We start from the raw sequence: 25,704 nt of genomic DNA, 5'->3' as shown, positions 1-25,704 counted from the left end.
ATTTGCCCAGGATTACTGACCAAGCAAGGGACAAAGCAAGGACCACATCAAAGACCACCTAATCCAGTCCATTCTTCCTTCCACTATGCAACGTTTCTTTAAACAGCTATACGTAGTATTTTAAAGATGAGCTAATTACATTATTACACCAGAGTATATAGTGCTTGGAGTAAACATTACTTTACACAGAGCATTTTCAAATTCATTATCCTGTTTAACTCTCACAACTCACATCAAGTTACTTTTTCTCTGCTCTTCTTCCCTTCTTCATTTCATCATCATCTTTCCTCTCATCATCACTACTGCCACTTCTTGAATATAAACTCAATCACTAGAGTTTACCATGAGGTTATGGTCTTTGTTACCCCAATGTTAAAAGCGAGCTGTGGCACACTGGAGCCACTTAATGTTTGTTGAATTGATGGATGCCCCCTTTTACAGATATAGGAGAGGAAGAGGCTAACTTAAGGTAGTAAGCTGTATGACCTATTTAAATATGTTGGATATTAATCCCTTATCAGTCATATCATTTTCAAATATTTTCTCTCATTCAGTAGGTTGTCTTTCCTTTTTGTCAATGATTTCCTTTGCTGTGCAAAAGCCTTTAAGTTTAATTAGGTCCCATTTATTTATTTTTGTTTTTATTTCCTTTCCTTTAGGAGATGATCCAAAAAAAATATTGCTGCAATTTATGTCAAAGGGTGTTCTGCCTATGTTTTCCTCTATGTTTTACAGTATCTGGTCTTACATTTAGGTTCCTAATCCATTTTGAGTTTTTTTTTGTATATGATCTTAGAGAATGTTCTAATTTCATTCTTTTACATGTAGTTGTCCAGTTTTCCCAGCACCACTTATTGAAGAGACTGTCTTCTCTCCATTGTATATTCTTGTCTCCTTTGTCATAGATTAAATGACCCTAAGTGTGTGGGCTTATTTCTGGGCTCTTTATCCTGTTCCATTGATCTATGTGTCTGTTTTTGTGCCAGCACCATACTGTTTTGATTACTGTAGCTTTGGAGTATAGTCTGAAGTCAGGGAGCATGATTCCTCCAGCTCTGTTCTTTTTCTCAAGATTGTTTTGGCTATTTGGGGTCTTTTGAGCTTCCACACAAATTTTTAAATTATTTGTTATAGTTCTGTGAAAAATGCCATTGGTATTTTGATAGGGATGAATCTGAATCTGAATCTGCAGATTGCCTTGGGTAGTATGATCATTTTAACAATATTAATTTTCCAAATCCAAGAACACAGTATATCTTTCCATCTGTTTGTGTTGTCTTCAATTTCTTTTACCAGTGTCTTGCAAACAAAAACCACAATGAGATATCACCTCACACTTGTCAGAATGGCAATCATCAAAAAGAACACAAATAATAAATGTTAGCGAGGATGTGGAGAAAAGGGAACCCTTGTACACTATTACTGAAAATGTAAATTGGTGCAGCTACTGTGGAAAACAGTACAGAGGTTTCTCAAAAAACTGAAAATACAACTACCATATGACCCAACAATTCCACTCCTGGATGTATATCCAAAAATCCCCCCAAACATTTATTCGAATAGATACATACACCCTAATGTTCATAGCAGCATCATTTACAGTTGCCAAGATATGGAAGCAACCTAAGCATCCATCAACAGATAAATGGATAAAGAAGATGTGGTATATATATGTACAATGGGATACTACTCAGCCATAAAAAAGAACAAAATTTTTCCATTTGCAGCAACATGAATGGACTTGGAGGGCATTATGCTAAGTGAAATAAGTCAGACAGAGAAAGACAAATCCTGTATGATATCACTTACATGTGGAACCTAAAAAATACAACAAACTCGTGGATATAACGAAAAAGAGGCAGACTCACAGATACAGAGAACAGCCAACTGGTTACCTGTGGGGAGAGGGAAGGAGGGGAGGGGCAATATACATGTAGGGGAGTAAGAGGTACAAACTATTATGTATAAAATAACCTACAAGGATATATTGTACAACATGGGGAATATAGCTAATATTTTATAATAACTATAAATGGAGTATAACCTTCAAAATTTGTGAATCACTATATTATACACCTGTAACATATAATATTGTATAGCAACTATATTTCAATTAAAAAATAAATATAAATAATAAAAACACGGTATGCTGAAGGCACTATGCTAGTCAATTTTTCATATATCATCTCTTTGCATTAGTGAGCAGTAATAGCAGCATCAAGAGATAAGCAAAACTGACAGAGGAAAGTAAAGAAACAGCACATTCTTCAAGAAAGTATCTAATAGAAACTACATAATAAGAAGGAAAATTGCAGTACTCTATTTTTTTCTTGCTTTTGTGCTGTAAGAGAGTGTAGAGGCAGGCTGGACTTACTTTATACTTCAGCATATTGACTCACATTTGTTTGATATTATGCAAAAGGCCAATGATTTTGCTGGGGAAAATTTCTCAGTGGACCTACAAGAAGGGACAGGATGATGAGCAATGAACTTTTCACGACTATCTGGTTAAACAAGCTGGAATTAAACACTTCAGTAGTTTCATTTCAATTTTATTTTTATTTCTTATCGTCATGGAGTCCAGTCAACTTGATGTTTAACTCATAATTCTCAAAAAATAAAACTAAAAAGAACTTACCCCAGAAGTAAAGAGATGAAAGATCACCTCTAATGAAGAATTCCCAAACCTGTATCGTTATCTAGTAGATTAGCTTACTGAGGACCCTTGTCAGTTCTTCTTCACCAACAAAGTCCAGCATCACAGAAGACTATCTTAATGAAAGTGCTTGTTACTAGGAAGCAATGCTTAACATTGGGATATGTTACCAATTTAAAGGGAAGCAAACCTAAAAGGGCATTATAACCAAAAGAAGATAAAACTAGGTTTGAATTAGCTCATTTCTAGACCTAAATTAATGTTTTTAATTTCTAGTAATAGTCGCATGTTTACAAAAATCTTAAATGATCTTGAAGCACATAGCAAGTTAAACTGAAAGACTGCCACAAGATATTTATTAGAAAATCTATCGGTCCATCACTCATTCACATATCAATATATACCAACTATGTAGAAAGCACCAGGCTCAGTGCTGTGGAGGATTAAAGATAAAGACCATGCTCTTAAGGAAGTTATGTGTTGATAAAGAGAATAAGATATAAAAAAAGATAACCCCATGCATATGTGCACAAAACTGGGTAAAAAATGCTCATTGCAGCTTTGTGTGTGAAAAAAAAATTGCAGGGAACATAAATGTCCATAAAAAGAGAAATGGCTAAAATAATAGGAATTATTCACTAAGTGTAATAGCATATCAGCAGCAAGTAGCTCACAAAACAATCCCAATATCCAGAGTTTGAGTGAATAAAGCAAGTTGCTGAATAACATGGCCACATAAATATTATATATCTATGGGCATATAACATGTATAGGAATGATTAGGGAAAAGTTCTGGAAAAACATAAATGAAATGAAAACAGTGGTTCCCTCCAGGTAAAATACGGGAACTGGGGAGATGGTCATAAAATTATAGTTTTACCAGTAATGTTCAGATTTAAAAATTAGAATATATTTATGTATTGTTTATCAAATGTATGTACACAGAGAGATATAGATATAGGTATATATTAACATGATCAATACCATAAGGAAAAGCACATAAAGTGATACATAATTTTAAATGAGTAAAATGGTTTCTTCCAGGAGAAATTATGCAACATTTTGTGTAGGAGAAGCCAAACCTTCTTAGTTATAAAAAGTTCAGAGCTGGATACAAAGTAGTGCTATAATACACAAAAATTAAATTAAAATGGTTGCCATGGTTTTGGAGGGAGGGAAAGAGGGATAAATAGGTGGAGCACAGGGGATTTTTAGTGCAGTGAAACTACTGTGTATGAATTGGAACAGTGGAAACATGGCATTACTCATTTGGCAAAATTCAAAGAATTATCCAACACAAGGAGTGAACCCTAATTTTTCCAATGGACTTTAGTTAGTAATAATGCATCCACACTGGTGCTTCAGTTTTAACAAATTTACCACAGTAATGCAAGATATTAATAACAGGGGAAACTGTGTGGAGGCATGGTGGGGAAAAGTAGGAAGTGTACAGGAACTCTCTATTTTATGTTCCATTTTTCTGTAAAACTTAAAATACTCTAAGAAATAAAGCCTATTTTAATTTTAAAATGCTATCATAGAAGAATGCATAAACAGCAAGAAGGACATAAATAAAAGAATAATTCATGCTTTGTGTGGAAGCCTTAGCCAGTGGTTATATTATATCCATGACATGAGTTAACACATACAAGGCACAGAGAGCTCTACTGTGGCTGATACACAGAACATTCAGTGTTTTATCTATTTATTTATTTACTTATTTATTTATCTAATTTATCTGTTTCTTTTGTTTATAATTTTTGATATGTCTTAAAGGAGAAGTAGAATTATGCCAGGAAGGCAAAGAGTTAAAAATACTGCAAAGAAAGAAAGAGCTAGATTGATGACACCCCATGTGAAAAAGAGCCCTTGCTGGGACTGGAAAAGAATATGGGGTGGCTGGAGTGCAGACTCATGTCAAACAGACTGGAGATGGAACCAGAACACTAGGATGAGATTAGACTGTGAGATTAGATTGAAAAGGAGTTTGGGTATGGAAATAAGATTTTTTTTTCTAAGACCATGACCTACTCACTTCTGTGTTTCTGGAAGACTGATGGGAATGAGAAGAGATGTAGAGAGGCCAGGAAGGGAACAGTGAATGTGTAATAAAGGTGATGGTCTGGGAATTAAAACGAGTGGGTTCAAATTTTGCTTCTCATACTTTCTAGCTGTGTATGTAAACCCAAGACACACATCTTAAATATTTCCAATCTCAATCTCCTCATAAATAAATAAATAAAAGACAAAAAAGGATGAGTTCTGGGCAATGGAAAGATAAAAGGTGTGACAATGACCCAGCTTGTGTGTTACTGGAAGAATGGTGATGTTAACGACAAACATAGAAAACAAAGAGAGGCAAGAAGTTTGGGCAAACAGTTTGATCAGAGACATAGGACTTCAAGGTTTTCCAAAATATACAAAGAGCTCAACAATGAAAAAACAAACAACACAATTGAAAAATGGACAGAAGACCTAAACAGAAATTTCTCCAAAGAAGACATATAGATCGAATAGGCACATGAAAAGATGCTCAACATTGCTAATTATTCGAGAAATGCAAAGCAAAATGACAATGAGATACCACCTCATGCTGGTCAGAATGACCACTAAAAAGTCTACAAATAATAAATGCTGGAGAGAGTGTGGTGAAAAGGGAACCCTCGTACACTGTTGGTGGAAAGGTTAAGTTGGTGCAGCCACTATGGAAAACGGTATGGAGGTTCCTCAAAAAACTAAAAATAGGGCTTCTCTGGTGGCGCAGTGGTTGAGAGTCCACCTGCTGATGCAGGGGACACGGGTTCGTGACCCGGTCCGGGAAGATCCCACATGCCGCAGAGTGGCTGGGCCCGTGAGCCATGGCCGCTGAGCCTGCACGTCTGGAGCCTGTGCTCCGCAACGGGAGAGGCCACAACAGTGAGAGGCCTGCGTACTGCAAAAAAAAAAAAAAAAAAACAGAGTTGCCATATGATCCAGCAATCCCACTCCTGGGCATATATCTGGACAAAACTATAATTTGAAAAGATAGATGCACCCCTATGTTCATAGCAACACTGTTTACAATAGCCAAGACATGGAAGCAACCAAAATGACCATCAGCAGATGAATGGATAAAGAAGACCTGGTACATATATACAATAGAATATTACTCAGCCATAAAAAAGAATGAAATAATGCATTTGCAGCAACATGGATGGTCCTAGAGATTATCATACTAAGTGAAGTAAGTCAGAAAGGGAAAGGCAAACACCATATGATATCACTTATATGTGGAATCTAAAATATGACACAAATGAACCTATCTACAAAACAGAAACAGACTCACAGACAGAGAGAACAAACCTGTGATTGCCAAGGGGGAGGGAAGGTAGGAAAGCGATGGAGTGAGAGTTCAGGTTTAGCAGACGCAAACTAATATATATAGAATGGATAAACAACAAGGTCCTATTTGTATAGCACAGGGAACTATATTCAATATCCTGTGATAAACCATACTGGAAAATAATATAAAAAGAATGTATATAAGTATAACTGAATCACTTTGCTGTACAGCAGAAATTAACACAACACTGTAAATCAACTGTACTTCAATTAAAAAAGATATTCATCCCAAATCCAACTGAAATCAGAGAGTAGTAAGCAATGTGAGGGGGTAAAACAAACAAACAAACAGAGAACTTTAGAGCTTAGGGGCAGGGGACTATATGTAAAACTGAGACATTAACTGATTCACAGGAAATGGGCACCATAGGTGCAGGGAAAACATGCAGGATAATGCCTGTGATGAAGGCGGAAGGCTGTGGAGGAACTATGTAGGAACCACTCACAATTTGCAACCAGTGGGAAAGGAGCAGGAAGGTAAGAGTGTATTCCACGGAGGCTCTGAAGAATTCTCTCTGAAAACCAGTATGCTTCTACCAGCCTACTTATCTCTTTCTATTTCATCTCATACAGGGTCTCCACACAAATGCCTTAAAGGCATGTCTCAGTCTGCATAGGCTGCTATAACAGAATACCACTGATTGAGTGGCTTAAACAACATTTATTCTCATAGTTCGGGAAGCTGGAAGTCCAAGATCAAGGGGCCAGCAACATAGGTTTTGTTCTGAGGCCTTCTCTTGGCTTGTAGGTGGCCAGCAATGCACCTTGTGCAAATATGATCTCTTCTTTATGTGCTCATGGAGAAAGAGGGAGAGAGAGAGGGAGAGAAAGAGAGAGAGAGGGAGATAGCTCTCTGATGTCTCTTCTTATAATGGCATTAATCCTATCATAAGGGCTCCACCCTCATGGCCTAATCACCTCTGAAAGACCCATATCCAAATACAACACACTAGGGGTTAAGGCTTCAACATGAATTTTGAGGGGAACACAACTCAGTGCACAGCAAGGCACTACTACTTCTTGCAAGTACATCATAGTTAGGGCTCATAATTTTCTGAATAATAATTTTCTAACTACCTCTTAAATTTTAGTATTTTCTGCTACTAAGAATAAGAGAAAATGAAAGATCATTGAGAAATATCTTAACTACTCTATTAAATCTATTATATATTTACACACACACACGCACATACAGGAACACAAAACTACAGTTTATAAACAACTGTTCTAAAAAACAGTTTGTAGTGAAAATTTACCTTGTTTAAGATCCATCATTCTTATGACTTAAAAAACTTGGTGCTTTATGAGATATCTTTAAAAGAACATTATTCTCCAAAGTCAACACATTTGTTAGAAAATGTGTTTTGTTTTACAGGCAGGAGTAATCTCATATATTAGAAGAAAAAGTGTATATTTTAATATGCCATATTAAAACATTTTGAAGATTTATAAGAAGGATGTAATGACATACTGGGGGAAATGATAAAAGTGATGTTGAAAAATGAATATACCTATAATTTGATAATTTTTCTCTCTCTTATCATAAAAAAATGACCTTTGTCATGTTCATTACTATTTTTCACTACATTATTTCAATTACTAAACCAATGGAGTATTGCCTTATTTTTTATAATAATTTTAAAACAGTCACTTCTACATTAATTTTGCTCACTGGCATACTGTATCACTGATTATTTTATTCAGTGCATAGTATTTTACCACTGTTATAGAAGGACCAAATTGAATTACAGATGTGTAAACTCTATCTGGTATTGTTCACTTATCAGATATTTTATTATTCTACTAATTACAGCATCTATCACATTCAGGGTAGAGGTGAGGGTTACTAAGGCATTAGTATTAGTCTAGGAACTTTAAAGTTAAGTGATTCACTCTTTTCCCTAAACCAATCTCACTGTTTCTCCATCAGACTCAAATTGCATCTTATGGTTTTATTCGGTGACTAATTAATGCCATTTTCCAAAACAAATCTCTGACAGGGTTGAGAACCAAAGCCTGATTTACAATACAAAAACAATGGACCATGTGGTCATGGACAGTGGCTTTTACTCAAAAGTCAATGCCAGCTAATTTCAGTGCTTGGAAAGTTGCACAAGGGATCGATGGTAACTTATTCTTTTCCAGGTCTTCCCATTAACAATCCAAATGTCCAACAGGATGACTGTCATCCTGCTAAAAAAGGACTTCAGAAGGCAACAAACAAGATGAAAGCAATAATGACCATGAAGCGCTTCCCACAGTGCTGTGCACATAATAATTGTTCAATAAATGCTAGCTAATGACAGTAAGAATGCTATACTACCAGATTTAGTAAGGATCTTGGTTAAAGTTCAGAGAATAAACAATATCAAAAATTAAAAGGACTCCAACATATATTTGATATGTAAATTTCTAAGTATGTCACAGAAGAATCCTTAGTTCAGTTCCTGGAAAACGGCATGTGTCTCTTATTCATTTACTGAATGAGGGCATGAATCAATGCTCTTCAGAACAAACTGCCTATGTGAGCAAAGGAGGAGGCATGAGAAACTATCGCAGGAATGTCCCTTTCACAGTCCTTCGTATAATGACCATGCTAGGCTGCTCTTACCTAGGTAAGCTAAATCCCAATAACTGTCACAGGGATCAAACAAAATCTACACCTTGCCAGGTTTGCAAGCCTGACAGAATCAGGGCAGCTCCTTAAGAGTCAAAACATAATAATTATTAAATAAAAATCTGGAAAAATGCCAAAAAAATAGGACTTAACTTTTACTCTGTCTTTCCCTACAGGATATATTAAGCCAAAATTGAGGGGAGGAGAACGTGGTGTTTTTTATGGTAAATCCTGAGATTCTGTAATAAATGCCTCTAACATAATAAATGTTATTTCTTTAATTTGAACAGTATTTAAACTCCATAGATTATTCCACATTTATATAATTTTAGAGTCAGTCTTGGCAGCATCATAATTAGAGAGAAAACACATTTTTAAAAATTACATTGCTATAAGACTATTTTCTTTGTCTTCCCTTCACTAGATATGCATTCGTTAAAGTTTTATCCTTCTGTATATATAACTATTTTAACTTTCTGTTTTCCAAGCATCCTTAAAAGTGTACTTCTGCAATATCCTGAGGGAAATGTTGCTCTAATTGCATTTTTTTTTTTTTGCGGTACGCGGGCCTGTCACTGTTGTGGCCTCTCCCATTGCGGAGCACAGGTTCCAGACACGCAGGTTCAGCGGCTATGGCTCATGGGCCTAGTCGCTCCGCGGCATGTGGGATCTTCCCGGACCGGGGCACGAACCCGTGTCCCCTGCATCGGCAGGCGGACTCTCAACCACTGCACCACCAGGGAAGCCCTCTAATTGCACTTTTAAATTATTACACGTGTGTATGCTGAGTAGGACTTAGTTTATGTCTCTGCCTATTAGGTAATTTTACCTTGAAGTTTGAAATAATTTGTTATTAAACATTGTTTAAATAATTCCATGACAACACTGTAGCCATTAATATGTCTAGCTATGATTATTTATTCATACATAATATATATCACGTATGAGTTAATGTCACAATAAGCCAGTCACTAACTCAATGTTAAATCCTATGTCTAATTCTGCTGCTGATCCCCTTCACTTTAAAACCACTTTTTGAAATTTCTAATTCAGCATTATGTGAGTAAAACCAAGTTGAGATTACATACAAAATTATGTTAACTCTAATGGGAATTATAGGATTTCAGTCTTGATATATGTTATTAAGCTGCAAGTACAAAACTTCATAGTTACAAAGGCCTATAATTTTCTAGACTTTTTACCTACAGAGCCTCCCTTCCCTTCCCCCTATTTTAAAAATATAATGTGGTGGGGGAGGGATGGAGTGGGAGTTTGGGATCAGCAGATGCAAGCTAGTATATATAGGATGGATAAACAACTAGGTCCTACTGTATAGCACAGGGAACTATATTCAGTATCCTGGGATAAACCATAATGGAAAAGAATATGAAAAAAGAATGTATACATATGTACACCTGAATCACTTGGCTGTATGGCAGAAATTAACACAACATTGTAAATCAACTATTTCAATTTAAAAAATTAAAAAAATAATGTAACATAACACAGCACAACATAATACATTACCCAGAGTTTTAAGATGTAAAGCAGGTAAGACTAGGCCTCTCTGGTTGAAGCAGATGAACAGACCCCTTTCTATCCCTCCCTTTTGAGCTGTTCCTGGGGGGTCCCCTAAGTCTGTTCTGTGGAATCCTGGGCTCCACAGAAAACTGCTAAAATAACATGTCCTTTTCTATATTCGAACATGACAAACTAAAGACAGTGTTGGAGAATCTCTGGTCCAACACCTGTTGTGTTCAGCTAAGTATATCTGGAGACGTAGTGCAAGAGAAAACTCCTAAGTGCATTTTAATCATTTTTATTGGAAATGGTGACAAAAGTGGATCCCACAGGAGTTCATTTCTCAGGGCCTCTGTTCCAGAATACAATTGGGTTAATAGGAGATTCCAAGAAATCATAAAGAATATAACATATCTGTGTGATACTAATTTTGATCAATTCAATTGATCATTCAAATACCTCCTTACTGTAGTCTGTGCCACTTTTGAAGTCTTTTTGAAAATCAAATATAATAGATTTTTTTTTCTATTTCTTAGCATCCAGCTGCTTTTTAAAAATAATGTGACATTCGACCTAGGAAGAAGGAAAAGCAGGGACTGTCTTATTTTGTGATCAATTTCTCTGTCAGGAATTCTCTTCTCTCTCTCTTTTCCCCTCTCCTCCCCTCCCTCTCTGTCTCTATCTCTCCATCTCTGTTCCCTTCTCCCTTACTCTGGAAGAGGCACTGAAGTTAGGGGGAATGTGCATCTAACTCTAAACTACAGCCATCTTAGATTTTTCAAGAGTTTCTCTCTACATATCTGTGCAGTAAAACACACCAGTCCAAAGCCTTCCTCACTTCTGTACATATAGTATTCTATATATCCTGGAACTCGATAAGTAATCCAATTTTAAGATTCTGGATGTTTTCCATGGAACCTCTTATTACACACATTAATCTTTCTTTTTCCTAAGTAGACTCAACTTTTATAAATTCTTTTTCCTTCCATTTCAAATTAACAAAGACCAAAGCTTTCTTAACACAATATCTTAGATCCAGATCAGTGATTCTAAAACTAAAACTGTTTGAGATAAATCTAGCATAAAGAATATTTTACTTTGTTTAATAATTTTTCTTAAATATCTTTATTTTTTCATAGCATTGTACCTTTGTCAAAAATCAAATGACTATATTTGCCTGAATTTATTTCTGGTATCTCTATTTTTTTCCATTAATTTCTGTGTCTGTTCTTTTAGCACTACCACGAAATCATGATTACTGCGGCTCTGTAAGTTATGAAATTGGCTTATATAACATACATCATGACTGAATTCCCACAAACTCCCATTACAGTTAAAACAACTCTACATATTTCTGAGAAAATAAGCTAGACTTGGTTTTACATAATTTTTGAAATCATTTTGGCTATTCTAGTCTCTCTGTTTTTCCATAGAACTGGCTTGGAAATATCTATCAACAGCAATAAAAAAATAGCCTGTTGGGATTTTGATTGAGATTGTATTGAATGTAGAGATCAAATTAGGCAGACCTTACATCTTAATGATACTGAGTGCTCCAATTCATGAACATGGTATAACTCTGCATTTATCTAAGTCTTTTTAAAAAGATTTCTTTAATTAGTGTTTTGTGGATTTAATAAAGATTCTGTACCTATTCTATTAGATGTATATCTATTATTTCATTTTCTGGTGCTTTTAAGAAATATGCTGATTTTTAAATTTTCTATTTTTTGTAGCTCACTGCTAGCATATAGAAGTACATATTTTTGCTACCCACAAACTTATAAAACTCACTTGTTCATTTTAGGATTTTTTTTTTTAGACCTTTGGGATGTCTGACATAGATAATCATGCCATCGACAAATAGAGATGATTGTATTTCTTCTTTCCCAAAATGTATGTATGCTTTTTATCTGTTTATTTTGTAATGGCTAAAACTTTATTAAAAATGATTTTGAGTAGGAACGATGAGACAAAATTCCCTTGAGTTTTGTCTTATCTTAAAGACAAAAAATTCAATCCTTCAGCACAAGATTGTGGAATTTTTCCACATCCACTTAAGAGAACAATATATTATGTTTCATCTCCCAGGTCTACCTCACAATGAAGTCTGAGGGCTCTTTCCAATCTTTGGTGTGTGAGCCTGGAGGGGATTATGAAGAAAGATCTTGCAAGCAAAGAAGGAACAAATTCAGCCAATTTCTGTAACCCACAAGTGCTTCCCACTGTCCTTTTACAAGAATTTCCCATACTTTGCCTCCATTAATTTGTCATCTAGCCTTGCCGAAAACTCTTCTAACCAGTTTGGTTGTGTCTGCTCAGGTGAGCAAGTGCTCAGTGTCCTTCCTGTGCTCACTTCTCTCTCCTTAGATTTTCGCTTAGTTGGGTGTTCTGCCAATGGGTTCAAAAAATGTCATGAATTTAAAGTTAGTCTTTTTTTTTTTTAATTTTAAGAGCAAGATCAATACTCCTTCTAATTCTCTACCTATCAGGACAGAAATTCTAGTGATTCACTTACTCTTATTGTCTAAAACAGGCATTTTTTATTTTACTTTAAAAGTAAGTTTACTGCCCACGGCATAATATAATTAGCTACTGAGTATCTTTTACAAAATAAAATCCACATGATTCCTAATGATTATGAACCCTTGAAATGTTACGAATTTGTGTTTAGCTGAAAACTTTACATTTGTTTACAGTTCCTATAAAATAAGATACAATTATAATCCTAAGAGAAACAATAAGAACAGGGTACAAAAACTGCATACCTCATTAATAATTAAAGCCAATCTATGCTTTGTTTTAGTTTTGCTTAAATGCTCACCAAAATTACATAAACCACATGAAAGAAATCATAAAATAAATGAACACACCCTGAAATGAAATGTAGTTGTTGAATCATGAAGAAATAAAGCTATGGATGCTGAAACTAAACAGAAAACAGAACAAAGAATTGCCTGCTTCCATCTATCATTTCTCATCTGGGAGTAGAAAGCCTCATGGAGAATCCCACACCACAGTTTAATAACAGCAACCCTGGGTATTGGGCTTCGTATTTCATACATTTAACTATAAGGCATTATAATCTGGAGATGAGAAGACAGCAGATTTTGGAATCAGACAGATTTGGCTCCAACCTTAAATTCAACTCCATCAGTTAACCATAAGTTACTTCATGGATAATGAAAGAGACTCCCCAAGAAAAGAGACTTACGTTAAAATATTTCAGGATTATTTCCAGATAGCATGGAAATTAATGGCCTAATAAGTTCAAATTGACAATGGATACCCCGAAGAACAACCAGTGTGATCACGTACTTGCAATTATTCTGGTGAAATTTGGAAGCGAAATAACATATTCTTTGGTATGGCAGCCTTGTTTAGTGAATAGAAAGCACTGACTTTTTGAGCCAAAGACAATTGGGATCTAATTCCAGCCATGCCTTTATTCAGACAGCAAACTTCTGTAAATAAATCATTAAACTGATATGACCTACAGTTTCTTCACCTACGAAACGAAAATTAAAAATATCTTTCTCTCAGGACTGTCATAAACAATGCATGCAAAATGCATAAATCTCTGTTCCTCCTCCTCCTCCTCCTCCTCCTTCACTTTAAATATCACAGAGCTTGAGAACACAAAGTTCAAGAGTCAATCCCATATCTAGTTGCACATCCTTGCCTCAACCAAGATAAGAAACATTACCATGCTGCAACGTATTTCCATGTTTATACTTAACAATTAAGATAAAGAATGCCTGAAATAAAAACTTTACAATTGTGATAACTCAATAGTGCTCTGAGGTTTTTTAAAAAATGACTTTTAAACTCAATTTAATTATCAATTTCAGCTTTCCAAAATAATCAGGTGACCAGGAATAAATTAGATTTCAGGTATACTAATGTTGCTATTACCAAATATCAAATTAAACAATAACATAGCAGACTGGATGTCATAGATAGCCCATACTTAAATATGTTCTTAGCTCTTTATACTATTTGAAACCTTTGATGTTTTTAATGATTCATTATATATGGCTATTTTATTGATTTGCCTTATAGTGACCCTGTGAAAAGCTTACAAACTTCTCTAAAAAACTAAATTGTACTTTTCCATAATAAGACAAGTCACCCAGGTTTAAATTCATTCTATCTGAAAGTATTTTGAACAGCTTTATTGAGGTATAATTGATATAAATTGTATATTTAATGTACACAACTTGATGAATTTGGATGTATGCATATACTTGCAATACTATCACCACAATTAAGATAATTCCCATATCCATCATCTCCAAAAGTTTCCTAATGCTCCTCTGTTAAGTCTAAGTTTAAAAGTGAATACCATATGCTCTAGTCACTCTGACTTTAATAAAGAACACAATGAATGTAAGGAACATTTACTGGGAAGGCATGTTATTTGACTAGCTATGTTAGTTTCTGCCATGATGCTTTCTAACATAAATTCAGCTGACAAGTTATTTTGAGGTAATTAAAAAAAAAAAAAGAAAAAACTGTTACTGGTGAAGGGACAAAAAAAAAAAAAAGCCTGGTTTTTCAAGTTCCACTATCAGCAAATAGGATTTTTTTTAAAATACCACATGTTGGTTTAAATGCAAATAGAGTAATCTTTAGAAAAACACCTTAGACTTCTTAAGATTTCACTGAACGTCAAAATAAATTGTCAACAAATATCCTCAGCAGACATTTCTTCACCTTTGGTTTCCGGCACTGGCTTAGGCCAATATGATTGTCCATTTCCCACTCAGTTTTGTAATAATCACAAAATACATTTCTGATTTCATCTACCTCTGGCCACTGAATGGATTCCTTTTCCAGGCCTCTTGGTTCCTGTGGACAGGCTCTCTGTGTATCCTACAGATTAAATATCTAAGAATTCTGTAAAAGCACTAGAGAAAACTTGCTAGATTACATGTGAATTCTGGTCTCTAGCTTTCATAAAATCAGTCTCATTCTCCAGAGTATCTCTTGTCTTTCACACTTACTGTGTTTCATCTTTTCTATACTTGATAAGGTTTGTTTTTTCCATGCAGGTTATGAGGTTTGCTTTTACTATGCAGGTTACTGTTATATCTGGCATGCAACGTAAACCCAGTGAGTTGTGAGTCCCTTCACTTTCAAGAGACTCTCTTTCTTTTTTTTTTAAAACAGTAGGTAGAAACGTTTTCCATATTGTCAATGTAATTTTAGGAAACATGGAGAATTTCACATTTGTTTCTTAAACTAATTTCTCTCAAAATATTGAAATATAACCATGAGAAACTATACTGTAAGAAAAAAAATTCTTATTAATGTAAGCCAAACCCACAATTCTGATTCTAGTTCTAATAACTTTACTTCAGCCAAGACACTGGTCATCCATATATTGGAATAATTACTTAAATCATTACATTAAAAAGGATATCATTTGACCCTTGGTTGAACTACAAACAGGAAATCAAGAAAAACATCACAAAGAAAGAAGAACAAAGGGTCATGTGAAACTCAGAATATGCCATAATGTTGAATGATTATAAATGATCTTTCCAATAAAATTATCCCTCATCTGTCATTTTTATAGTTTTAAGTGTCATTCCTCCTAATGTTTCCTAACCAGCTAAACACAATCACTGATCACTTCATCCAGACAACTGACAATCTATTCATCCCTCCATCCTCTTATTCATCAATCCATCCTTTCATCTTTACTGATTATCTACTTATATAAGTCCCTGTGTTAATGCTGAGAGGGACTCAAAGATGGTCAGTGTAGAACTGATTGTTTGCCAGCCAGTTTAGTAAAGGGATCTACTTTACTGTTTAAATGTAAAAACTCTGAGTCACAAAGATCTAAATTCAAATCCCATCTCTGCTAACTATTAGTTATGGGTTATGTGCACTTTGCTTAACCTCCCCCTTGCCTAAATTTACTTATTTGTAAAATGGAGGTTATAAAATCTACATTTGATGGTAGTAGGATGTTTAAATGAGATTATCATACAACCTGTTTGTTGACCTCAGAAATGGTAACTATCATTATTATTCCAGAGATGGGACGAAAAACATAACACAAATAGGAGCTAAGACTCATCAAATACTACTGATGGAAAGAAGCATTCAGAGACATCAGCAGAGTACAATGACATAAAAAGAAAGCAAAGAAAGAGGTTTAAATTTTTACGTAAAGGAGCATCAGATGCTACGGAAAAATTGAAGAAAATGACTATTTCCATGCCTTGGTTCTTCCTGGGAATACGTGAGAAAGTATGATGGATTAAGGTTTTTTTTGTTTTTTGTTTTTTTAACTTATTTTATTAAAAAAATTTTTTTAAATTTAATGGCACTCATACCTGGAAGCAGTGGCATTGCCTAAATAAGCAAAAAAAAAACACCCACACATACATGTTTGTATACGTATACAGATATGTATACACACATGTATATACTCATGTGCTATGTCATACCCCCACACGTTTGATTTGAACAATTATTATACATTTGGATGTTAATTTAGAAATGTTTGAATACACAGAAGCTCCAAATGAGGAACTGTTGTAAAGCTTTTGCTGGTGTTCTTATTTCTGATAAAAATAAAATCTACAATTACTTCTCTACTTTCTGGGTAGTGAATTATAGCACTTATTCCTCTAGATTCCTCATATTATATATATAAAGGAACAAGAAAATAAGAACAAAAATATAAAGAAAGTACAGAATCAGTTGGGATGCCACCTTAGAGGTGAATATAATCTAATTAGTTAAAGCTATATGCTACACCATATAAGCTTCAGTGAAGATATATCCTTAGAGTTTATTACATAATTTATTTGACCCATTATTTAAAAGTGGAAAATACAAAAATAAGGAAGACATTTGATTCAGGCGGTCTCTAATTGTAATGGAAAGTATGTAGAATTTATAGTTGGAGAAATCTGGGTATTCAAATTACAGATGACCTTAATCCCCATGGATAAATTACTTTATCACTTTCAGTCTGTTAGAGACAAGACTGTGTGTCAGGCAAACTCCTCCAAGTTTGCCTGAGATTTTCCTGGCTATAGCACTAAGGACCCCATGTTCCAGGAACCCTTAGCTACAGGCAACCTGGGATGGTTTGCCTAGGACTGTCCTGGTTTTAAAACTAAATATTCCACATCACAAAAACCCCGTCAGTACAGGTAAGCAGGACAGTTAGTTACCCTACTACTAATACTAACATTATTATGATTATAGCCTTAAATAAAAGAGAGTACTTTTTATTTGTGTGCTGAGTATGTGTGTGTGTATATACTGATAATTGCTTTGTTGATATGAGTAAAATGTAATATAGAAAAAAGACTGTTACACAAATTCCTATTTTGAAAATGATTTGCTGGGAATGATGCAAAGATACATTTGAGATGTTTGCAAGAGTGTGAGCTGTCTTCAGATGCACAAATATAAGCATGTTTAAGTGTTTAGATGTACTTTTTTTTTTTTTTTTTTTTTTTTTTTGCGGTATGCGGGCCTCTCACTGCTGTGGCCTCCCCCGTTGCGGAGCACAGGCTCCGGACGCGCAGGCTCTGGACGCGCAGGCTCAGCGGCCATGGCTCACGGGCCCAGCCGCTCCGCGGCACATGGGATCCTCCCAGACCGGGGCACGAACCCGTATCCCCTGCATCGGCAGGCGGACTCTCAACCACTTGCGCCACCAGGGAGGCCCTAGATGTACTTTTTAAAATTTATCTATTTATTTATTTACTTATTTATTTTTGGCTGCATTGGGTCTTCGTTGCTGCACATGGGCTTTCTCTAGTTGTGGCAAGCAGGGGCTTCTCTTCATTGTGGTGCGCGGCTTCTCACTGCGGTGGCTTCTCGTTGCAGAGGATGGGCTCTTGGTGTGCGGGCTCAGTATTTGTTGTATGCAGGCTCAGTAGTTGCGGCACGTGGGCTCAGTAGTTGCGGCACGTGGGCTCAGTAGTTCTGGCACACGGGCTTCAGTAGTTGTGGCTTCCGGGCTCTAGAGCACAGGCTCACTAGTTGTGGCGCACGGGCTTAGCTGCTCCGTGTCATGTGGGATCTTCCCAGACCAGGGCTTGAACCCATGTCCCCTGCATTGGCAGGCGGATTCTAAACCACTACCTCACCAGGGAAGCCCCTGTAGATGTACTGTGAGTGGTTCCAGAAGGTGGAACTGAGACCTATAGGTGAGAGATATGAGAGGTAAATGGCAGCTCAATATAAATAATTAAAAAAAAAAAAGAGGGCTTCCCTGGTGGCGCAGTGGTTGGGAGTCTGTCTGCCGATGCAGGGTATGTGGGTTCGTGCCCTGGTCTGGGAGGATCCCACGTGCCGCAGAGCAGCTGGGCCCGAGCCATGGCTGCTGGGCCTGCGCATCCGGAGCCTGTGCTCCACAATGGGAGAGGCCACAACAGTGAGAGGCCCATGTACCCCCCCCCAAAAAAAATAACTGTTCAATTAGGAACCAGACTAATGTATCATCCCCCAAGGCAGATTTGAAAAGCAAAGCACACACTGTAGCCACAGCCCAAAAGGCTTAAATTATCACTTAACATGCTTTAAATATAACATCATTCTGGCCCCTTTGCATGGAGGAGTCAGCCTTTTTAAACTGATTTTCATTCTTAGGCCAATAGATAATGAGGAGACATTTTAGCAATAAATACAGAATAGGAACACATTTTCCCCTTACTTCTCCAATCCTTATAAACTCTATGTGTTAATCTTAATTCTCTTTTTTTTTTTTTTTTTTTTTTTTTTTTTTTGCGGTACGCAGGCCTCTCACTGCTGTGGCCTCTCCCACTGCGGAGCACAGGCTCCAGACGCACAGGCTCAGTGGCCATGGCTCACGGGCCCAGCCGCTCCGCGGCATGTGGGATCTTCCCGGACCGGGGCATGAACCCATGTCCTCCGCCTTGGCAGGCGGACTCTCAACCATTGCGCCACCAAGGAAGCCCTTAATTCTCTTTTATCACCTGTTTTTGTTTCTAATGTCAAACAAAGTTGCTCCCTGGGAGCAGAGCTAATCCAGAACTCCCTGTGGCTTAAACCAATCATTGGAGGTGATTTCCCTATTTTCTCTACATTTGCTATGAGCTAGAGGAGCAAAAGCATTATATACTGGGGCTAAAGAATGAATACTGGCCAGAGCCCTTGGAGGTGGTGATCTTCAGGCTCTACAGATCTATAAAACTAGCCACCCCAAAAGAAGTTGGTTGAAAGATCACCTTATCAACATCATCTCTGAGTTTCCTTTCCTGCCAACATTTTTTTCTGGATGCCAGCATACACTATGATGACAAGTAAAGAGGAGGTTCTCTGTGAGATCCCCAAACTGACTGAAGCTGGAACCTTGTCTTTCTTTGATAGGACTGGCATGCTGATTAACATATACTATCGTCCCTTTTAAGTGACCAGTGATTGAAATTGTTACTTTCCCTTTTGGCAAATGCAAAGAGGAAGAGAGGACCACAAGATCTGGAAAGGAGGAAATGAGTCGAATGCAAAGACTAATCTATTAGTAATCCTGTGTAGTTGCGATGTAGGGGCCTTTGAAATAAGGCACCTTTTAGGGACCAACAAGGAACACATGTGCCTTGTGAAGTGGCAAATTTCCATCACTTATATATGGGGCATCTACTATTTGACAAGGCAATGTGCTTTTTATACTCGGCTTACTCAAGCAGAAATCATGGACGAAGATAGTTCAGGGGGTTCTTTCATGGGACTAGATACCTCCCAAGTCTAAGGTCTTATGATTTTCTATGTAAATGTGTTTTTTCCCTCTTGCTATTGCTATCCCATTGCAGCAAATATTAACCCATCAACACATTAAATGTCATTCCCACAGTTCCCCAGAAGAAAGTACTCAATACACTTTTTGTTAAAGGAACGCTGGCTGGATGAGTGATATGACTTCTAGAAAGATAAAGAATTAGCAACCAAATAGACTAAATTTTGGTAACTGTGCAAATCACTTTCAAAAAATAAGTGAGCCATTGAATTCCACTTGGCTGACAAATATTAATTCAACTTAGGACACCAGGGTTTCCACTTCCTAATCATCACTTCATCATTTTTACCACCTCATATGCCTTTTCAGAGCACAAAGACAGCACAATACTATTCTTTTAGACTTTTCAATTTGGGTCTTGGTGAAAATTGGATGAGACAGGACTATTTTTAGGACAGAATGACTTTTTTGCCAATAAGGTAAATGTCATTTTATTGGGAAAATAGGGTAGATCCATGAAAGGATGTGAAAGCTCTAGCACTTGTCATAGCACCTTAAACTCCCTGGGCCTCAGAATTTTAAATGATAAAATGGGGTGAAGATTAGGCCCCAGTTCTTTACATCCATTTATATTAGAGTCTTTTATTTGTATGTTTCCCCCTACCAGACTCTGAGCTTCAGGCAAATTCACAGTCATGTCTTATTCATCTATTCATAATAATAATGTTAAAATTAAAAAGAGAACTTATTGGTACAGAATGCAAAGTCTGGAGAAGTACTAGCTTCAGGCACAGCTGCATCCAGAAGATCAAACAATGTTTCAACATTCTCTCTCTGTCTTTCTTCACATGTTGACCTCTGACAGCTTTAGGCTTGTCCTATTTTTTCACTTAGCAGTTCTACTGAACAGAACACTTCTCTTTAGCTAGTACCACCAAAACTCCAGGAATGAGTTTCTGTACCTTGGATCACAGACACATGCCTTAAGCAGTTCCTATGGCTCCTGAAGCTGAATATGCTAACTGGTGAGATATTTTTTATTTACTTGCCCTAGGGAGTAAGAGTCAGCACAGGGTAAGATTTAGCCCCATCTAAACTGGTCAGAACCATTTGGACTAAGTGTGGCAGAGGAATATTACCCTAAAAATAAACAGAGAAGAAGTAAGGAATTCCAGAAAGATATTCGGGTTATTACAGATCCAAAAGTCTTTGGTTTTTAAACTATCATCATTAGTAGCATAATGGCAAGGGTACCTGTCAGAAAATATTTAGACTACACAAATGAAATATAACATAACTAGATGAATTTAAAAAATGAAAGCAATGATAGCCAATATCCTGTGTAATTGTTTCTCCTGATGAATTTCACATTCTATTGAATTTTTCCCCTTTAAGATATTAATGCTTCAAATATTAGATTAACACTGGTTTCATGAAATTCATTTCTAGTCCAAGAGTCTATGCATTTTTTCTTTCAAATAAGAACCTCTAAAAAACTAGTTTTCTGCCAAATTATAAATTCTACTAAATTATAACTCAAAGTAAACATGTTTTATCAAATCTAAATACATTTTTTCAATCTTGAAAATTATGCTAAAATATTATTATTAAAAATGCAATAAAGATAAAGAGTACAAAATAATGAATTACTCTGCAAAACTTAAAATATGGGTGGAAGTGTTTCATAATTCTCTATTTGGGGGTCACTCTACTTAATACATTTCCCTTACAATTAAGTGAATTTGAAGAAACAAAGAATATACGTACACCTGAAATTTAAAAATATTTCAATTTCACAATATTGATTCTTAAAGCAATCTACATGCAGATTCAACACAATCCCTATCAAACTACCAATGGCATTCTTCACAGAATTAGAACAAAAAATTTTACAATTTGTATGGAAACACAAAAGACCCCGAATAACCAAAGCAGTCTTGAGAAAGAAAAACAGAGCTGGAAAAATCAGGCTCCCCAGCTTCAAACTATGCTATAGTAATCAAGACAGTATGGTACTGGCACAAAAACAGAAATATGGATCAGTGGTACAGGATAGAAAGCCAAGAGATAAACCCATGCACATATGGTCACCTAATTTACAACAAAGGAGGCAAGAACATACAATGGAGAAAAGACAGTTTCTTCAATAAGTGGTGCTGGGAAAACTGGACAGCTACGTGTAAAAGAATGAAATTAGAACACTACTTAACCCCATACACAAAAATAAACTCAAAATGGATTAAAGACCTAAATGTAAGACCAGACACTATAAAACTCTTAGAGGAAAACATAGGAAAAACACTCTTTGACATAAACCACAGCAAGATCTTTTTTGACCCACCTCCTAGAGAAATGGAAATAAAAACAAAACTAAACATACGGGACCTAATTAAAATTCAAAACTTTTGCACAGCAAAGGAAACCATAAAGACAAAAAGACAACCCTCAGAATGGGAGAAAATATTTTCAAATGAAACAATGGACAAAGGACTAATCTCCAAAATAGACAAATAGCTCATGGAGCTCAATATCAAAAAAACCAAACAATTCAATTAAAAAATGGGCAGAAGACCTAAATAGACATTTCACCAAAGAAGACATGCAGATGGTCAAGAGGCACATGAAAAGATGCTCAACATCACTAATTATTAGAGAAACACAAATCAAAACTACAATGAGGTATCACCTCACACCAGTCAGAATGGCCATTATCAAAAAATCTAGAAACAATAAATGCTGGAAAGCATGTGGTGAAAAAGGAACCCTCCTGCACTGTTGTTGGGAATGTAAATTGATATAACCACTATAGAGAACAGTATGGAGGTTCCTTAAAAAACTAAAAATAGAACTACCATATGACCAGCAATCCCACTACTGGGCAAATACCCTGAGAAAACCATAATTCAAAAAGAGTCATGGGGCTTCCCTGGTGGCGCAGTGGTTGAGAGTCCGCCTGCCGACGCAGGGGACGTGGGTTCGTGCCCTGGTCCGGGAAGATCCCACATGCCGTGGAGCGGCTGGGCCTGTGAGCCATGGCTGCTGAGCCTGCGCGTCTGGAGCCTGTGCTCTGCAACGGAGCCCGCGTACCGCAAAAAAAAAAAAAAAAAAAAAAGAGTCATGTACCACAATGTTTATTGCAGCACTATTTACAATAACCAGGACGTGGAAGCAACCTAAATGTCCATTGACAGATGAATGGATAAAGAAGATGTGGCACATATATACAATGGAATATTACTCAACCATAAAAAGAAATGAAATTGAGTTATTTGTAGTGAGGTGGATGGACCTAGAGTCTGTCATACAGGGTGAAATAAGTCAGAAAGAGAAAAACAAATACTGTATGCTAACACATATATACGGAATCTAAAAAAAAAAAAAAAAATGGTACTGATGAACCTAGTGGCAGGGCAGAAAATAAAGACACAGACATAGAGGATGGATTTGAGGACACGGGGCGGGGGGGCACAGCGCAAAGTGAGAGTAGCATCGACATATATACACTACCAAACGTAAAATAGATAGCTAGTGGGAAGCAGCAGCATAGCACAGGGAGATCATCTTGGTGGTTTGCCATGACCTAGAGACATAGGATAGGGAGGGTGGGAGGGTGGCTGAAGACGGTATCCATACGACTGATTCACTTTGTTGTACGACAGAAACTAACACAATATTGTGAAGCGATCATACTCCAATAAAGATCTATTGAAAAAAATAAAAATAAATTTAAAAAAATAAAAATATTATTTCAATAATAATTACTTTTAAGAGATCCATACATTAGTTTAAAACATATGAAACTTCCATCATTGTAGGTAAAAAGCCACCAAATATTAGACATTTCATATAAAACTACAGTTTGGTAAAACAATTGCCATTTTAGTATCACTAGGAGTTATATGGAGACATTCTGAGGTCAGTTCTACACGTTAAATTCAACATTCATTTTAAGGAGACTTTGCTGCAGTCTAAACATTACTTTGAGAAAGGGTATTTTCTGCTACAGTTTTTCTTGAGGTGCTTATTGTCACTCAATAGTACTAATAGAAAATTTAGTAATTTGGCTTTTCTTTAGAGTATTCAAGCAGGGGAAAGATGAGGAATTGACAACAAATTATGGGCACCTTGCCTATTTTACCACATTTTCATTTCTCTCCTACGTTAGTCTCATCTTATTGGAAGAAATGAGACAAGTCCTCATTCATAATTGCCAGTATTCATTCATAATTCATTAAAGATCTTTCTTCTACTTCCTTTTCTTACTCTTTCATTCTACTTTGTGCCTTATAACAAAATCCAGATATCTTTGAAACCACAATACTTTGAATACTTTTTGTATGTTATTGTCAATGTTGCCATCACAATATAATGACTGTACACCTTGGGGAACAGGAATGGCCTTATTTATCATCTTTGTATACAGTATCAGAAAGGCGCATGTTAAATTATGTACCTTAAAGCAAACTCAAAGACAAAGGCAACATCAAAATATTGTTAACTATTTCAAAACATATTAAATTCTGTCACAAATGGAAATTTTTGAATGCCTATGTTTCTGGTACCAGAAACATTTTCATAAGAACATGACTATATTTACCTACAAATAAAGGAAAATTATATAAAATATCACTGACTAAAATTAATTTGTAGTGAATCATCTTTCAGATATATTCAGTAAGGATTTAACTTTCTTTGGTTTGAAACATATATGAAACAAAGAGATTTATTTCTAACAAAGCTATGAATGCGTAGGGCTATAATTTTCCAACACTGTAGAAGGGCTTATAATGAAAACAGTCTCCTGCCGTATTTCTCCCACTGTACAACCTTCTCCACTTGAATAAAATTCATAATTTGACTCTTTTGGGTTTTATATTCTTCCTATGGTTGCCTATAAAAGTCTTATATGACTATATAAGATTTACAAGGTATCATTTATAGTCTTTCTGCTGTGATAGTTCAAAGTTAGCTCAAGTATTCCAACACCATCTCCATTTTCCCTCAACATATTTACACATCACTTTTTAGTTCCTGCCTAGAATTTTAAACAAAATACTTAAACCTCAATTTTTCATTCCATTAACTTACACAAAGTAACTTTTCCAACATGAGGACATAAGCAATCTTACCCTAGCCTAACAATCCCCACCCATCTCTGCTCACCATCTTTGGTCTCTCAGCTTTCATCTGTATTTTTAGTTTTATGTTACCTGAATTTAAATTTCATATCCTTTTTCTGAAACTGTAGCCACATGTTCTGTGTTTAGCCATAACCATTGATTTTAGAAGACGCAAACTCTTAAAACTGCTTACACATCACTATGAGCAGGAAAATAATACACATAATAAAGCCAATTAGGATGCTCAGGGTATCCTCTTGTTATAATGTCCTAATTTTTAAATCACTTAATAGAGTGCAGTTCAAATGTATTCAACGTTTTTACACTCCATCAATTACTATTTATCTCCTTAAGGTTTTTTAAGTTCTCTATCATACTATCAATTCCTTTGATTGTCATGGGGGGGGCTTTGTCTTGGATGTCTTTGTGCTTCTGCTCTATTCTTGACTATTTCTACACAGTGATGTGGTTTTCTTCATGCAAAATCCCCTTGCTGCTTTTCTGTGCTTTCTTGATTCCAAAGTTTCCTGATCCTTTGCATGTCTGAAATGTCTTTTTTTTGTCCTCACATTTGAATGACAAGTTTGTCTAGTTATAGAATTCAGTTTGAAAATATTCCCTCAGTGTTTTGAAGGAGTGTGTCTGCTGACTTTTAGCATATAGTGACGTTGGTGTG

The sequence above is a fragment of the Mesoplodon densirostris genome, chromosome 10 (genome assembly GCF_025265405.1).
Source record: "Mesoplodon densirostris isolate mMesDen1 chromosome 10, mMesDen1 primary haplotype, whole genome shotgun sequence".
Taxonomy (NCBI): Eukaryota; Metazoa; Chordata; class Mammalia; order Artiodactyla; family Ziphiidae; genus Mesoplodon; species Mesoplodon densirostris.
Note: the sequence above shows the minus strand (reverse complement) of the source record.